The 16,084-nt window shown below is 43.0% G+C and overlaps 1 long non-coding RNA gene across 1 annotated transcript; it reads left to right on the forward strand.

Moving 5' to 3' along the window:
* Positions 1 to 8,400: 8,400 nt before the first annotated feature.
* On the forward strand, positions 8,401 to 15,692 carry LOC309865250. The gene is made up of 2 exons (XR_014312005.1): positions 8,401 to 8,548; positions 15,475 to 15,692. It is a non-coding gene; the product is annotated as an uncharacterized lncRNA (long non-coding RNA).
* The last annotated feature ends 392 nt before the right edge of the window (positions 15,693 to 16,084 follow it).

The following is a 16,084-nucleotide window of genomic DNA, read 5'->3' on the forward strand; positions in this document are numbered from 1 at the left end:
GGCGGGGAGTAGGCGAAGGCGGGGGCGGGGTGGGGGCGGGGTGGGGGCGGGGTGGGGGGGCGAGAGAAAGCGCACGTGGGAAGGTCGGGGGACCTTCTGCGTCACCCTCTGCGCTAGACGTTTAACCTCCCGCAGGATCTTGCCGCGACCGGCTGACGGGTGACCTCCAGCGCCTGGGGTGTCAGCAGCGTGCTGCTGCCGGGACGGTCCTGCGCGGGTCCCACGGGGCTCGGTCCCCACCTCGCCACGTGCGCTGGCCGGGCGGGCGGGCCGCCGGCTCGGCGGAAGGTCAGCGGGGCCGTTGGAGCGCGCGCGGCCGCTGGGGCCCGCGAGTGCGCCCCCTGGGTCGGGAGGCGGTTTCGGTTGGGATCCGCCGGGACCTCAGACCCGGCCCCCGTGTGGCGCACCGTCTTAGGAGCAGACGGACCGGCTCGCACGCCCTTGGCTCGGGAGGCCCTGGAGCCCTGGTGCGCTGATAACGCAGCTGTAGGTCAGCGACCGGCAAAGGTCAATACTCGCCAGAAGCAAAGCTGTGCCCCGCTACGAACTACTCACGGCCGTCAAATTTAGAAGTCTGTTGGGTCCTCCAATCACTGCCATTCCCTTGGAAAAATCAAAATAGATTACCTGCAATAACCCTTTTTTTTTTTACACCCGTGAGCCAAAAGAATAATTGGGAGCCACTCTCCGATATAAATTCTTGTCCCGGATTGAAGGATGAAATTCCTGCGGTTTCCAAATTACGGCTAACCTTGAAAAGATGAAGCTAACATTTTGCTAGAGGCTCCCTGGTCAACTTTCGCAGTCACATCCTGATGATAATTGTAGATTATCACAAATGAAGACTTAGGGTAGTTTTTAACATTTGGTTACCCCCCCAAAAAGATTTAAAAAAAAATTAACACTGGTTCATGTCTTTTTTTCTACCACAAACATTTGTTTCTGTCCTAGCAGATTATAAATTCTCAGCAGTAGAAATATATATAGGTTACATTTGCTTGTAGGACCAATATTCAAAAGTAAAAACAAGATGGGATCTCCAGTTAGCAGAGGTCCAGGGGCTGCAACTGGCAAGACGATGTTCTGTTCTCCACAAGTCGGGGGATGGATGCACACGCAGCTAATAAAACTAGAATCTCCATCCTCACAAAACTTGTGGGGACAAAATCCAAAGGGCAAAGCAAAAACCTACCAAGACTCACATGACAATCCAACAGTAATCTGCTCTCCAATCTACTGATTGTCCTTGTCATCTCAGTGTTAGAGGATTAACAGAAGGAAACTGCAGCAGTATATAAGGAAAATACATATTCTCTACGGATTGATTCTGTTCAAATAACGATATCAGAATTTCATCCCAGGTTTTAAAACCAGGATAATACTGCTCTTTGATTTTCTTTCTTTTCTTTATTTTTTTTTTCTTCTTTTTAAGATTTTAGAGAGTGCATGAGTGGGAGGGGCAGAGGAAGAGTGAGAAAGAATATCAAGCAGACTCCACACCGAACATGGAGCCTAACATGGAGCCTAACAATCTCACCACCCTGAGGTCACAACCTGAACAGAAACCAAGAGGCAGCTGGTCAACCAACTTCGCCAAACAGGCGCCCCTGATTTTCTTTGAAACTCCAACCTCGTGGCTCTTTTGGTCATAGGCATGATTGTTGCTGCAATGTGCTACTTAAAATGAATGATTCCAAATAAGCTAGGAATCCCATCTCCAAGACCCAGCCTTTCCTACTTCAATAGGCATCTTTTTTTTTTTTTAAGATTTTATTTATTTATTTGACAGAGAGAGAGAGAGGAAGGGAAGCAGGCTCCCTGCTGAGCAGAGAGCCCAATGCGGGGCTTGATCATGACCTGAGCTGAAGGCAGCAGCTTAATCCACTGAGCCACCCAGGCGCCCCATCAGTAGGCATCTTTGATAAATCAATCTTACGGACAATTCCTTATGGCTAACCCTTTTACCTTTAGCAAGAGTACTTACAACTCCTACAACTTTTTACTATTGCAAACTAAAATATTCTTAATGCATAAAAATAAGGATTTTGGCTTTTTTGATAAATATTCTTAATATTTATTCTTACTCAAAGTGGAAGCTCAATTTTACCCCTCAAATGTAGCTCTGCTGGGCTACAGTTTGCCCTCCTGGGAATTTTGCATAGCCTGCACCTTGTCCCCAACCCAAGCACAGGCCACCATGTTCTTGACCTCTAAGACAGGCCAGTACTGAGAAGTGGCAGGTCAATGGCTTGAAAAACAAAGGGAGATCATTTTGCTTCCCATACTGTTTTACATTCCAGTAAATATGCTTCGAATACAGATTCCAGTTCAGATACTTCTGCCTCCCTGTTGTCAGAGATTTCGAACGGGCTACGGGAGTCAGAAGGGAATAGAGGGCAACATTTCCTTGACTTCTTTAGCCTAACTGCAAAACAGCTCTTCTCTAGGAATGGGTTTTTTTCCCATTCTTCTCAAAATCACCTCCCAAAGAATTCTGCCTGGACATGCTCTTTGGGACCTTTGGGATTAGTGAAAAGTAGAACGATTGGGAACACAAAGTTCCTTTTGCTCCTTGGACCCCTGCCCCTGCCCTTGCCTAAGTGCAGACAAAATACAGAAACCATAGAGACTGCTTAAAGCTCAATTTCAAACGTCCTCTGTAAGTCCCTAGTGAAAGGGTTGGTGGGAGAGGGGTTAGGGGTTAGTATGCTGCTTGGATTAGCTTAGCAGCGGGCACGTGGAGGCTGGGTCAGTGTCCTGGCTTGAAAGGCAAGAGATTGCGATGCTACCCCTGTGACAGGTTCTGTCCTTGGGGCAGAGAAGGGCTCCTGGGAGGGCATGCTGAAGGCCGTAGGGATCCATGAACACGGGGAGCTAGTACTCTCTGCTTCCCCTCCTACTTCTGGCACTTTCTTGGCATCTTGGATTTGTTTCATAATCTCCTCCTCTCTTACCACTTGCTCAGTGGCTGCTGTGACACGGAATGACCCTTCTCTTGTAACTGGCATCAAAAGTAGCGGTCACTCCATATTCCTTCTCCCACTGCTGCTTCAGTCCTAAACAGGCTGCAAAGGCAGAGCCGACTGCCGGGCTCAGCCCTCTGTCCAGTCCTTGACAGCCAGGAAGCGAGGACAGAGCCAGCGCCCAGCAGTACTGTCTCGACTCATGTCAGCAAAGGCTCTCTCAGAGGTCCCATCTGGGACACAGGAGAAACTGTTTCTATCGTCTGCTCAACTGTGAGGTCTGTAGTTTCTTCATTCAAAACTCTGGGTCCTCCTGCTCATACCCACGCGACCGCCTTCCCTGCTCTCTTTCCAGTTGTTCTGAAGAAGCCTTGGGAAGAACCGCCTTTCAGCTCTCAGTCTTGCCACAGTACCTTCACCCATGTGCCTTCCTCTTGACTCATCAACTTCTGCAGGCCACGGTCCTTCACTGGGAAGGGACATTTTCCAGTACGAACCCCTTCTGCGTCTGTCTGCCCCTGACATGGATGACTGGCATCTGGAACTGAAACGTCTTTCTTTCTCCTAAAACTTTGCCATAGTTTGTTCATTTTCATTTCTCCAAGCTGGCTCTGAGTCTTGGCTGTGCCCTTTATAGGCCGTGTGACTCTGGACAAGTTTCATAATGTCCCCAAGCCTCGGGTTCCTCTTCAGTCCTCAGTGAGGTGTCTGAGGATGGCTGGTACGCCATATTCCGATCTAGGGATGTGAAGCAGGATCTTGGGTCACGACAGCAGCTGTGCTGAACCTCCTCTCTGGGAAGCTGCTGAAGCCCCAAGTCTGACCCCTGCAACCAACTCCAGAGCCAACGCCACTCGTTGGCACCCAATCATCACCAGGCGCTACCACCTCCCCCATGACAACTGGTCCCTGGTTCATGCCTCTTGATCTGGCCCTGATTTGGACCCATGTCATCTCCATACAAGAGTTTTGTTTTGTTTTTTAAAGATTTTATTTATTTGACAGACAGAGATCACGGGCAGGCAGAGAGGCAGGCAGAGAGAGAGGAGGAAGCAGGCTCCCAGCTGAGCAGAGCGCCCGATGCGGGGCTCGATCCCAGGACCCTGAGATCATGACCTGAGCCGAAGGCAGAGGCTTAACCCAGTGAGCCACCCAGGCGCCCCACGTTTTGTTTTTTGTTGTTTGTGTTTTTTTTTAATAACAGCTACATTACAAGTATAATTTACACACCATAAACTTTATCTATTTAAAGTGTACAATGTGGTGGTTTTTAGTATTTTCAGAGTAGTCCAATCATCGCCGCAATTTTAGGACGTTTTCATCACCCAAACACGGAACCCTGTGCCCATCAGCAGGTACTGCCCTCCTCCCTCTCCCTCAGTCTTAGGCAACCACTAGTCCGGGTTCTGTCCCTGTAGACTGGCTTTCTCCCACATTTCATATGAACGGACTCACACAGGGTGTGTTCTTTTGTGACTGGCGTCTGAGCGTAACGGTTCCTGCATGTTGTGCTGTAGCGGACGTCAGTCCTTGATTCCTCTGTAATGCCCAGTAGGAGTCCACGGGACAGTTCGTGTTTTTTTGTTGAGGTAAACTGGTGTACGACATGACGTAATCAGGTGTACAACACTGTAATTCGATATTTGTGTACACTACAACGCGATCACCACCGTGAGTCTAGTCTACCCATCACCATACAGCTGAGCCCCTCCACCCATTCCGCCCGGCCCCCAACCCTCTTCCTGTCTGAAAACCACCGCTCTGTTCTCTGTATCTATGAGTTTGTTTTCCCTTTGTTGGTTCCTTTGTTTCACCCATAAGTGAAATCATACAGAATTTGTCCTTCTCCATCTGAGCATTTTACTTAACGTCGCTGCAATGGTAGATTACCTCTCTTTTTATTAAGGCCGAATCGTATTCTACTGTATCGATACACTACAACTTTCTTCTTTTAATTAATTTATTTGAGATAGAAAGAGACAGGGAAGAAGCACACGCACAGGGAGGGGGAGAGGGAGAGGGAGAAGCAGGCTCCCTGCTAAGTAGGGAACTTAACGTGGGGCTCCATCCCAGGACCCTGAGATCATGACCCAAGCTGAAGGGAGACACTCAGCCGACTGAGCCACCCACCCCGGCATCCCAGACACCACATCCTCTCTGTCCATCCACTCGCGGACGGATGCTTGGGACCGCCTCGCTAGCCTGGCTACTGCAAACAAAGCTGCCATGAACACAGGGGTGCATATATCCTTTCCAAGTAGTGCTTTCATATTCTTCAGATAACTCGTCTTTCATTTGCCCATTCACCAGCTGATGGATATTTAAGGCTTTTTTTCCCTCTGCTTTTTGGCCACAAAGAATGATATTGCTGTGAATATTTATATAAAAGTTTTTGTGGAGACATATGTTTCCAGTTCTCTTCAGGGAGAAATGAATTGACAGCAGTGAAATTACTGGGGCAAATGTTAACTCTATCTTTAACTATTTGAGAAACTGCCAGACCGTTTTCCAAAGTGATGGCACCATTTACATTCCTACCAGTGGCGTACGGGGACTCCAATTTCTCCACATCCTTGTTATTATCCCTCTTTTTGATTCTAGCTATCCTGGGATATGCGAAGTGGTATTTCATGGTGGTTTTGATTTGCCTTTCCCTAAAGATTGAGAATGTAAGTATCCTTTCATGTGCTGTTGGCCATTTTTCTATTTTCTTTGGAGAAATTTCTTCTTTTTTTATTTTTTTTAAAGATTTTATTTATTTATTTGACAGACAGAGATTACAAGTGGACAAGAGGCAGGCAGAGAGAGGAAGGGAAGCAGACTCCCTGCTGAGCAGACAACCTGATGTGGGGCTCAATCCCAGGACCCTGGGACCATGACCTGAGCTGAGGGCAGAGGCTTTAACCCACTGAGCCACCCAGGCACCCCTTAAATTTATTTTTTAATTTAAATTCAATGAATTAACATATAATATATTATTGGTTTCAGAGGTAGAGGTCAGTGATCTGTCTTACATAACACCCAGTACTCATTCCATCACATGCCCTCCCTAATGTCCATACCCAGTTACCCCCTCCCCATACCCTATTCCCCTCCAGCAACCCTAAGTTTGTTTCCTATAATTGACAATCTCTTATGGTTTGTCTCCCTCTCTGGTTTCATCTTGTTTTATTTTTTCCTCTCTTCCCCTATGATCCTCTTTTGTTTCTCAAATTCCACATATCAATGAGATCATATGGTAATTATCTTTCTCCAACTTATTTTACTTAGCATAATACCCTCCACGTTCCATCCCCCTCATTGTAAATGGCAAGATTTCATTTTTTTTTAAGATTTTTATTTATTTATTTGACAGAGAGAGATCACAAGTAGGCAGAGAGGCTGGCAGAGAGAGAGAGGAGGAAGCAGGCTCCCTGCTGAGCAGAGAGCCTGATGCGGGACTCGATCCCAGGACCCTGAGATCATGACCTGAGCCGAAGGCAGCGGCTTAACCCACTGAGCCACCCAGGCGCCCCAAGATTTCATTTTTTGATGGCTGAGTAATATTCCATTATTTATATACACCACATCTTTATCTATTCATGTGTCGATGGACATCTGGGCTCTTTCCATAATTTGGCTATTGTTGATAATGCTGCTATGAACGTTGGGTAAATTCCTAGCAGTGCAATTGTTGGGTCATACAGTAGCTCTATATTTTTAACTTTTTGAGGAATCTCCACACTATTTTCCAACCAACAGTGTAGGAGGTTCCCCTTTCTCCACATCCTCTCCAACATCTGTCCTTTCCTCTATTCAGAGATTTTTGCCCATTTTTTTTAAGTTGGGTTGTCTTTTTATTATTGAGGTACAAGAGTTCATCACTGTACATATAAGCCCCTTATCAGATACATGATTTCAAGTACCTGCTCCCATTCTGTGGGCTCTGTTTCACTTTCTCGGTGCTGTTCTTTGGAGCACAAAAGTTTTAAAGTTTGACGAAATCCAATTTGTCTATTTATTCTTTTGTCGTTGCTTATGCCTGTGGTGTCTCATCTAAGAAACCACTGAAAGGCTTTTGTGCTGTTGTAATCATGAATCATGAAAACACAGGATGGAGCAGACATCAAGGTAAAAATTGAGGTTTTCCATATCAGCTACTATCTATGAGACACAACTGGAGGTTCTCGGTCACAGCTGAATGACTCCTATGACACTGTGCTGGGGGTCTGTGTCAGGTCTCAGTGAGATGAGCCATGTCATATCAGCAATGTGTCCCAGAGGAAGAAAACACTTCTAGCTCAATCTTCTCTATGATTTAGAAGGGCTGTAAAATGCGAAGGATAATCAAAGGAAATAAATTTTTAAAAAGCCATGACTGTAATGTTCTGATGAAATTCAGATAAAAGTCAAGGAGAACTCAGTTAAAATTTAGCTTCGTTAATGATGGAAAAACCACTCAATCATGTTAGAAATGGCTTCTTTGAGTCAGGCTGCTTCAAAGAGTGGGATTTGTGGGATGATGACGGTGGCAACTTGATTAAAAATATCTTCTTCATTTTCCCCATGGAGGGTTTGCATTGAACCATTAGATATACTGTGTAACATTTTTTTAGTTGAAAAGTAGGTACCACCGCAGGTTACATTTTGAATAAGACCACAGTTTATGAAGATTATGTGCTAGCTTCCTCCCTGCAGCCAGAGTGCTCCAAGGCTAACCTCCTGACCTCTAGGCAAGGGCTCACCTCCTGGGTTCATTTCAAGTCAGGAAGTGATTACTCAAGCGTACGCTTATGTAACCTACATATAGGACAATAAGAAAGCCAATGAAGAATTTAACAGCTGTTCTTCACTCTTCTAAAAAGAACCAGAGGATTTTCCCTTAAAATACACCTTGTCTGCACGCACCTTCCTTTGTCTTAGAAAAAGATCTGGTTTTCTCAACATCTCCTCTTGTATTTACAACCAACAAGCATGCTAGACTTTTCAGGACTTCTCAGATATTATGTCCCTTCATTAGTGCTATTAAGTTTATGAGACATGGTCTTGACTTTTGGCCGTATTTATGATACAAAGATTAATATGCACCATACAAGACAAGTCGATGCTTAAACGAGGCAGGCCTGGAAAACGCTCTCTGATACCCCACTGTGTGTCCTAGAAGCAGCAGCACCAGCGACCTGGTCTCCCAATTTCAACCCTATGGGTTTATCACTTAAGACAACTATGATAATATGGACTAACAAAACCGCACAGTCCAACAGGGCTTAGTCGCAGAGAACCCTCTAGCACATACAGCCTTCCCATCCACAACAGTCACAAGGTTGCTAAACAAAAATGATATAAAAAGGAAAAAGAAACTATGTTTTGAGGCCTTTGCTGGGGCAGGGGTGGGGGAGCAGGAAGTCTTTTAATTTCTCCTCTAGTCTGAGCCTAATTTCCCCGCAGGCTGAGCTGTGGAGCTCAGTACCGGTTTGCAGGCTGGGAGTGCACTGTTTGTTTCCTGAAGGACAGAGCAAGACAGAGGCTTGGAAAACGAGATTAGGCCAGGGTACCAGCATTGTTGCCAAATTGGGGCCATGGTTGAGAATCCAAGGAACATGCTTGTAAGTACTCACACCACACCACAGATTTTATCTTTTACCCACTCCCTTTCTCTCTCTCTAGCTTTTGTTTTTTATTTTCTACTTCTTGTGCTTTATGCCTACCAGTATTACCCGAAGATACTACTTAGCTCACTTGTTTATATGTTGGCTTAAAAAATGTGCAAACTGATCTCCAAACAAATCTGCTAATGAGAAGAAATTTATTTAGTTTTCCTTTAACCCTGATTCCTACTGACGTTTGCCCCTTGGCTATCATTCCATATGTCACTCCTACAATTCCATAATAGTTATTATGAACTATTCCGTTTGGAGCATATATAAAGTTACAGCAGTTAACTGGAAAAATGTGGCTTCTGACACTACTGTATTATCACCTTAGAAATAAAACGGTAAAATACTATGAAGAGTTTGCTCCATTTATCCCACTCTATTCTTTTTTTTTTTAAATTACGTTTTTTTTTTTTTTATAAACCAAGCCTTTTTTTTTTTTTTTAAGATTTTATTCATTTATTTGACAGAGGGAGATCACAAGTAGACAGAGAGGCAGGCAGAGAGAGAGAGAGAGAGGGAAGCAGGCCCTCTGCCGAGCAGAGAGCCCGATGCGGGACTCGATCCCAGGACCCCGAGATCATGACCCGAGCCGAAGGCAGCGGCTTAACCCACTGAGCCACCCAGGCGTCCCTATCCCACTCTATTCTTACATACAAAGAACTTAAGGCAAATCTGAGCAGCTACCATATCAAGAAATATGTAGTTTTAGGAGTTTGGTTTTTTTTTTTTTTAAAGAGTTTAATTATTTACCTGGCAGAGAGAGAGAGAGATCACAAGCAGGCAGAGAGGCAGACAGAGAGAGGGGGGAAGCAAGCCCCCTGCTGAGCAGAGAGCCCGATGCGGGGCTCAGTCCCAGGACCCCTGGGATCATGTATGACCTGAGCCAAAGGCAGAGGTATAACCCACTGAGCCACCCAGGTGCCCCTAGGAGTTCTTTTTCCTTCCTTCTCAGAATACATTTCACTTTCTATTCCACAAAGATCAGGTGTCGAGAAGGAAATGGAAAAGATATATACATGTGTAATAGCTTCTTCCACAGGTAAGGGAACCTTATCTGTATTCACACAACAGACCCTAATTACAGAAGTCCACAAATTCTTTGTCCAGTAATAAAATAATAAATAATGCATGTGTGTGTGGGTGTAAAATTCCACATGCAAATATATACTATGTATAAGCATGGAAGACTAGTACCCTTTTTCATTTGAACAGCGCAATAATGATCTATTTCTGCATAACAAATCACCCCCAGACTTCGTGGTTTAAAACTACAAACATTTATGATCTCATAATTTCTGTGAGTCAGGAATTCAGGAGTACCTTCATTGGGTGATCTGGGCTCAGGGTCACACTTGAGGTTGTTGTCAAGACGCTGGTCAAGGCTGCGATCATCTGAGGGCTTGACTCATGAACTGTTGGCAGGAGGCTCAGGTTCTCGCCATGTGGGGTTTTCCACAGGACTTCTTGAGTGCCCTCAGGACATGGGAGTGCCTTGTCCCAGAGTGAGTCATCTCAGAGAGAGATGGAAGCCACACTATCTTTTATGACCCAAACTTGGAAGTCACCCTCCATGACTCCCACATGGCTCCATAAGTCAGCTTTATTGAGTGGGAAGGAAGTACACACGAATACCCTTGTGTTCAGAGTTGGAGATCACTGGTGCCATCTTGGAGGCTGGCTACTATCAATACCTTTTGTGTTGTGTACGAAACAGATGAGGGAACTTACCAAAGACCTCCAGTTCTACCATAGTTAGGATAGACTAGGCCAAAGGTCAACACACTTTTTCTTAAATAGCAGTAGTAACTACATGCAGCTGGCAGGCTGTATGGTCTCATAATTAGACAATTCAGGAGCAGCGAGAAAGCACCCAGAGGCAAGACATAAGCAAATACGCATGTCTGGGTTCCAATCAAATCTCACCAAAATAGGCAGCAGGCCCACAGGCGGGAGTTTACTGACCCTGAACAGCAATAATAATTTATAGTCTGTGGTTTAAACCACAAAGATTTATCAGTCACACTATTTCCAAAACAGGTCTGTAGGAAGACTGTTCAGTATGGACTTTAAGATATTCAGAATTATGGAATACCACATGCTTCCACTGCCACAGAAGCAGAAAACAGGAATATGGCGTCTCCCTCACAGGCTTTGAAGTCTTCCACCTGAAAGTGACATCACTCCCATTCTCATTTCTTTGGTCAAAGCAAGTCACACCGCTCCCCCTAATTTCCCTGGATCAAGGCAGTATGATCACACCATGTGCCCCGCGGAGAGGAAGCTGATATATTTGGTGAACAGCAGAAATTACTATCAGAAACTTGCTCTTTGATTCTTTCTTTCTTTTTTTCATTCTTTCCTTCCTTCCTTTCTTTTTTTTAAAGGTTTATTTATTTGAGAGAGAGAGAGAATGAGTTTGCAGGTTGGGGGTGGGGCAGGGGGAGCAGAGGGGGAGAAAGAGAGAAACCCAAGCAGACTCCCACTGAGCACAGAGTCCAAAACAGGGCTCAATGTCACAGCCCTGAGATCACAACCTGAGTCAAAACCAAGAGTTGGACACTCAACCAACTCCGCTATGCAGGCGCCCCCAGAAGCATATTATTGTTTATTATTTGTTCTTGTTCTACCACTAGACCTCTTTCCTTTTCACCTGAAGATGACACTGTTAGCAATATTATGGAAATTGTAAAACTATAAAGTCTATTTTTAAGTCAGATTTTGCTATTTTGCTTTTCCCAAACCACTCTTAGGTCAACTGCTTCAGTTCTAGTGGATCTGTCTATTGCCATGGATCGCAGCAGACATTTATGCTTTATAACTTAATTTTTTTTCCTTAGTGGAGAAAAATCAGTATTTCTTTTGCCTGAAGTGGAGCATCTGTAATTCAGCTTTCAATTAAAATATGTGTTTTACAGTTTCCAGCAGAAAGAAATATAAGCTATTAGGTCATTTCTTTCTTGCAAATAGCAGGGAAGTTAACCACTTACAAATACTTACTGAATACCTATTATTTATGCATATTGTGCTATGTGTTTTGAAGGACAGAGAAAAATAAATTCTTGTCCCCAAAGACTTTTTAATAGTTACCAACATAATAATAAACATTTGACATGAGAGTGTATAATACTGGACTGTATAATTAAGAGATGAATTGTGAACAATAGGCATTTCATGGATAATAGTACAAGATAAAAGGGAGGCAAATGAAAGATGAATTAAATAGATGGGATTCATCAGGAATATGCTCAAGTTCGCTTCAAAAGATGGGAAGAATTTCACTAGGTGAAGGTGGGAGAGAAAGGGAGAGAAGAAGGAAGTTTCTGGATAAAGGAACACATTAGGGGATCCTGGGTGGCTCAGTGGGTTAAGCCTCTGCCTTCAGCTAAGGTCATGATCTCAGGGTCCTGGGATCGAGCCCCGCATCGGGCTCTCTGCTCTTTGATTCTTGCTGAGCAGAGAGCCTGCTTCCCTTCCTCTCTCTCTGCCTGCCTCTGCCTACTTGTGATCTCTGTCAAATAAATAAAATCTTAAAAAAAAAAATAAAGGAACACATTAAGTGAAGGCATGAAAGTGGACGTGAGTCTGGCACAGCCATGGGAGAGTAAAGATATCCATCCAAATCCAATGACAGATGCCAACTTAGAGCAGGAAATAATTTAGTCAACACATAGTTCTAAAGGCAGTCATTTGTCTCCCCTCCCTTACAATACACAATTAAAAAGAATAGCAAATAATATTTTTAATGAAAAAAGCCATAACAGCTGGAAGAAATGAGAAAAGGGCAATCAGGAGACAATAGCTTTTATATAATACTGATGGGCTGATGTTGGGGGGTGAGCACAGCAGCCCAGCAAAACCCTCTCTGGCTCCCCACTTTTTTTACTGTAACAGGAAGCCTCCCTGTGTAGCAAGCTCTGCTCATGATCACAGAACTTCCTGTCAGGCTCTTCTGCTTTCTGGGTAATTAGCTAGCAGGAAAACAGCTCTGTATGCCATAGTACAGGAAACACATCTAAAAAAATCAGCTTATTTTCTCTTTTTTTAAAATAAAAAACACCCCCACATCACTGGGCACAGGAGGGAAATCAGCTACATAAAAAATAAACAAAACAAAACAGAAGAACAAAAGTGAAGGGGGACCTCACAGCGGCCAATCTGAGTAACCGAGAAATAATTTTCCAAACCTCAAATTAATATTTTTGGAGATATTCTAGATACAATACCTAAAGTAAAAACAAGATGCCATAAATAAGGAACAATTAGGGAACAAGAAAGAGTACTTGGAAATTAAAAATTGGCTTGCCAAACTTTAATTTTTTTCTAGAAAGGTGGAAATACAACATGAGAAAAAAAGAGAAAGACAAAAAGTGGGGGGAAAAAAAATATATATATATAAAAGAACTGGAGGCCTGATCCAAGTCCTCAACACAACCAGTATATGTTTCAGAAAGAGAGCCTGGAGAAAATACAAGGATAGAAACTATCACAGAAATCATTGAAGAAAATCTACCAAAGCTAAGATACCATGAATCTTCAGATTGAAGGAGGATACTGAAAGATTGGCAGGGTAATATTAGAAGTACTAAGGAAAAAAGAAGATCCAAAGAACACTGAAAGAGGGAAGAAATCAGTCAGCTTCAAAGGAATAAAAATCAAACTAGTAACAGGCTATCTGCAATTATTAGACATCAGAAAACACTAAAAAAATTTTTAAGATATATTAAAACAACTGGATATCCATATAGATGAAAAAGAAGAAACCTGAGCCCTGCCTCAAACCATACATGTAAACTGGAATGAATTCTTGACTAAACATAATAACTACAACAAAAAGATGGATGAAAACATGGGAAAATATCTATCTTCATGACTTGGGGGTAGGAAGGACACTGAAAGCAAAAGCCATAAAAGTATTAATTGATAAATTCATCAGTTTTAAAACTTCTGTTCATCAAAAGATATTGCTAAGAAAATGAGTAGTCAAATCACAGATTGGGGAAAAAAATTTCCAAAATATACTTGACCAAGTTCTAAAATCCGTAATATATAAAGAACCCTGCAAGAAAAAATTAAAGAGGGGTACCTGGTGGCTCAGTGGGTCAGCTCAGGTCATGATCCCAGGGTCCTGGGACTGAGTCCTGCATCGGGCTCTCTGCTCAGTGGGGGGCCTGCTTCCTCCTCTCTCTCTGCCTGCCTCTCTGCCTACTTGTGATCTCTCTGTGTCAAATAAATATAATATTTTAAAAAGAAAGAAAAAGTAAAAGAGACCTACAATTCAAAAAAGATAATCCATGTTTTCATTTTTTATTTATCTTTAAAGATTTTATTTATTAATTTATTTAGTGCATGTGTGTGTGTGTGAGAGAGAGAGAGAGAGAGAGAGAGAGATTGGGGGGAAGAGCAGAGGGAGAGGGAGAGAAAGTAGACTCTTTGGGGCTCAAATTCACAATCTTGATATCATGACTTGAGCCATAACCAAGAGTCTGATGCTTAACCGACTGAGCCACCCAGGTGCCTCAGATAATCTACATTTTTAAATGAGTGAAAGATTTAATTAGATACTACCTAAAGGTAAATAAGCACATCACACATGAAAAACTGCTTAAAATGGTTAGAAATTAGGAACTAAAAACTAAAATCAAAATGAAATGCACAATATGGCTGAAATTGGGAAGACGGACAACAAACGTTGGCAAGGGTTGTGGAGCTACCGGAACTCTCATACTTTGCTGGTGGAACTCTAAAACAGGAGGACTGTTTTGGCAGAAGATCTGAAGGTCCTCATAAAATGAAAGCACTCCGACTTTACAAATCCACTCTCAGCGATCTGTCCAAGAAAAATGGGAACTATGCCCACCAAAAGATGTGTGCAAGAATGTGTGTAGCAGCTTTCTTCACAATAGCTGAAAACTGGAAACAGTCCCCATGTGTCTGTCAGTAGAAAAATGGATAAGCGGTTGTGCATTCATATAGTGGGATGGATAGAGACTACAACATGGATGAGTATCAAAAACGTGATGCTGAATGAAAGAATCCTTACACGAAAGTGTGACTACTGTATGAGTCCATCTACATGAAAGCATAGTGAATCCATGTTGAAAAAAATCAGAACAATGGTTACCACTACTGGGAAGGGCCAGGAGGGAAGTTGTCATGTTCTGCACCTTGATATGGGTTTGTCAAAACTCAATGAATGGCACACTTCAAATATTTGCATTTTGTGGTCTATAAATTTTAGCCCAAATGAAAAAAATTGTAAACAAATATTAAACTCTAGGTAATGATATGCATGCATGCTGAAGGGTCTGAGAGTCAAGGGGAGGGACGTCTGTGACTTATTTGGAAATTCTGACAAAATAAGATGGATCAACAGATAAACAGAGGGATGGATAAAAGGATATTTAATAAAGTAAATACAATGTCAATGGTAGAATCTCAATGATTAGATATATGGGCGCTCAATATAGAATTCTTCCAATTTTTCTGCACTTTCAAATTTTTTTCATAATGTAGGGATAAAAGAAAACAATGAAATATTACTTTCAACCTTTTGGAAGAAAATTATAAACCTAGAATTTTACGTACAGCTGAACTATCAAGCTATTGATAAAGCTCTTCTCCGCTTTGCAAGGGATCATGTGTTTTTTTGTGATTACCCAGAATCTCTTAGGACACTATCCTTTCCTCATCCTTGGGGTAGGGCCATCCTACCTCTCAGCTTTAGGGGTGGGCAGCTGAGCCAGGTTTGGCCAAGTAAGCTCACTTCATGCCCTGGGCCACAGTGATTGTTCAGACATGAACCAAGCAAGGTCTGTTAAGAGACTTCCTCAGGTATTTTATTGGAACTGTCAGTACAGTAGTTTTATTTCTGCTAGGATCACAGCCTGTGAAGAAGACACGAATGTGCAGAGATGCTGGGACCGATCCTTGCCAGCACGAGGTGCCAACTTGCTTGAGCGTGAAGCTGGTCTGGAAGGAAACAAAGGCAAAGCACAGAGAGGAAGAAACAAGGCAAGAAACAATGACTGTGTTTGAAGTCCTGGATTCATTTTGGATCAAAATTTTCTCTTTCCTTAAATCACGGTGCAGAAAATATCTTTTATTTATTTATTTATTTATAGATTTTATTTAAATTCAAATTAGTTAACATATAGTGTATTATTAGTTTTTCAGAGGTAGAATTTAGTGATTCATCATAGAACACCCATGCTCATTCTCTCAAGCGCTCTCCTTAATGCCCATCCCCCAGTCACCCCATCCCCCACCCACCGCCCCTCCAGCAACCCTCAGTCTAGTTCCCTACAATTAAGAGTCTCTTATGGTTTGCCTCCTTTTGTATTTTTATCTTAACTTATTTTTTCTTCCCTTCCTTTAGGTTCATCTGTTTTGTTTCTTAAATTTCACATATGAGGGAGATTATATGGTATTTGCCTTTCTCTGACTTATTTCACTTAGCATTATACTCTAGCTCCATCCATGTTGTTG

Source organism: Mustela nivalis (assembly GCF_964662115.1).
Source record: "Mustela nivalis genome assembly, chromosome: 5".
NCBI classification, from domain to species: domain Eukaryota; kingdom Metazoa; phylum Chordata; class Mammalia; order Carnivora; family Mustelidae; genus Mustela; species Mustela nivalis.